This window comes from Nycticebus coucang, chromosome 3 (assembly GCF_027406575.1).
Source record: "Nycticebus coucang isolate mNycCou1 chromosome 3, mNycCou1.pri, whole genome shotgun sequence".
NCBI lineage: Eukaryota > Metazoa > Chordata > Mammalia > Primates > Lorisidae > Nycticebus > Nycticebus coucang.
In genome coordinates, this window is record NC_069782.1 from 28,908,848 (window position 1) to 28,911,442 (window position 2,595).

Consider the following 2,595-nt stretch of genomic DNA (forward strand, 5'->3'; position numbering starts at 1 on the left):
GGAGGCTCGGCACCCATAGCTCAGTGGTTAGGGTGCCAGCCACATACACCTGGGCTGGTGGGTTTGAGCCCGGCTCGGGCCTGCTAAACAACAATGACAACTACAACAAAGGCATTGTGGTGGGCGCCTGTACTCCCAGCTGAGGCAAGGGAATTGCCGAAGCTCAGGAGTTTGAGGTTGCTGTGACCTGTGACGTCACGGCACTCTACCGAGGGCAATGTAGTAAGACTCTGTCTCAAAAAAAGAAAAGGAAAATGCAACCATGACAAGTGATAATAGGAATAATTTATTGAGTGCTTACCAATCACCAAGGATTAGTGAAGGGCTTCCTATTTGCATTCACTTATTCCTTCTTCGTGATAACCCATGGAGGTGGCTACTACTGTTCTATCCTTCTGAGATTTAGCAAGATTAACCACCTGCTTACGGCATGGAACTGAAGGGTGCCAATAGAGCCAGGATGTCTGAGTCCAAGGTCCCCAAACATCAGTGCACATCAGAATCCCTGGAGGGCTTGTTAAACCACAGATTGCTGGACCTTGTTTCACCCTGTCTGGGATGGGGGCCAAGGATTTGCATTTCTAACGTTTCCCCAAGGATGCTCATGTTGCTGGTTGGGGACCACACTTTGAGGATTAATGGACCAGCCTGTGTTCTTAACCACTACAAGGTAATGGTAGAAGGAAGGACTTGCTCTATCTGAGAGAAACCTGCAGGAAAAACACAGGGTAACTATGGAATGAAAGGAGCCAGAGTGGTTCAGAGAGTGATGAGCAGAGTCTGCTGTCCTTTATCAGCTGTGCCACCTTCGCTGTCATTGCTTTGAGGTATTTTCCCTGGGTGTAATGAACAAAGATTGGTAGAATCATACATTCTCATCATTTTCTTTCCTCTAATTTATCCAAATGTTTCACATCCTTCGAGCCCAAGATGAAATCCCATCTAAGGTTGATCTCATGGTCCCTACGATTCACATATATTTAAACTCAATATTATACAACTTAGCATTTAATTATTTTCTGTTTTATGTGCTTTTGTCTGTCTTTTTTATTTGAATATGTATTTTTTGAGAATGTAGCACTAACAGCATAATGATAAATTGTCATCAACCTGTACCAAGAAGCACACAGTCTCTAGAATACGATGTTTTTCACAAGTAATTTTAGTATAGCATGATTATTATTTGATTCTAGAGTCAAAGACAACATTTAGATCCTTTAGCTTTGGGGCATTTGGCAACATCAAAATGGTTGTCTACCCAGGCAGTGGAAAGAAATTCAAAAGCAGTTTCTTTTTCTTTCTCCAGTTCCTCTGCAGTATGATCCATCTTTTCATGTGAGACATCATGAATTGGGAGACCTTCAACTTCTTATATTGTTGATTACAACAGGGAATGAGTAGAGCCCCAGAGTTGCCATCGGAATTTACGCCCATGGACATGAACTCTCCCTCTGGGGTTCCAGACCAGATGTCTCTGGCATGGTCAGAGATGGCTTTCGCAGCAGAAATTACACTGGATAGTTTTCTAGCTTTGAAGACAGCGGCACCCCCCTACTGTTCAGTCGTGATGGATTCTCCCTTGAGCCAGCTGTCGTCTTTCAGAGCTTCATAAACACCAACTTCCTTTCCTTGCAATGTCACCTTGGCGTGGTTGACATCTGGATACTGAGTAGAAGAATGATTTCTCCAGTTAATGACATTCTTTACAATACATCATCAGCAGTCACACCAAGTGGAAGAGCAATTTGAGATTTAGCTCAGTTGTGATCCAAACGAGTTGAGCAACTGAAATTCTCCTCGGGGCTGGATGGAGCTGACTCGGAGGCAGCCAGGCCGTTGGTACTGGCTGGGTTACCCACAACAATCACCCTAACTGACTTCTTGGCACATTTCTCCAAGGCTGCACTCTGAGATAGGAAGATTTTCACTTTTGCTCTCAGTAAATCTTTCCTCTCCATGCCTTCTCTTCTTGGCATGGAGCCCACAAGAATGGCCACATCCAGGTCTTTAAAGACAACCTCTTCTTTATCTGTTGCAATGACATCTTTCAGGAGGGGAAGGGAGTCTTGTACTTCCATTAGGGCACCCTCCAGGACACCCATCCTGGGGGTGATATCCAACAGCACAAGAATTACAGTCCCAAGGACTCTGATTGGTTCAGACATGACTGAGAACTGCGGGGACAATGGCAGCACCTGCCTGCTTTTGTCTTTCTTCCCCACTTTCTGGGGTCAATGATAGTGTCTTATATTTATCTTGGTTTTCCAATGTGTAATCAATGATTATTGATTATTGAAAAAAAAGTTTAAGAAGTTAGAGATTGCCATTATATCAGTATTAATAAAATCAGAGTTAGGCGTATAGTGAAAATATTTCAGAGAACTAAATGTTGGTTAGCCGCCGGCAGACTTGTTGCTAGTCCAGACAGTGATTCCTGTCATGGCACCTGAGGTTCAAGACTATTGTCTGACATCCACACAAATCTAAGAAGTCTGTGAGGGATGGGTGTGCCCTGAAATTGTACAATGCACACCTTTGCACAAGTCACGTGCCTGGGCATTGGGTGGATCATACAGACACACCACTCTTGTGTGT

General features: G+C 44.0%; 1 pseudogene; it reads right to left on the reverse strand.

The window, feature by feature from the left end:
* Nucleotides 1-1,195: 1,195 nt before the first annotated feature.
* LOC128582028 (malate dehydrogenase, cytoplasmic-like) lies at nt 1,196-2,204 on the reverse strand (annotated as a pseudogene).
* Between the last annotated feature and the right edge of the window lie 391 nt (nt 2,205-2,595).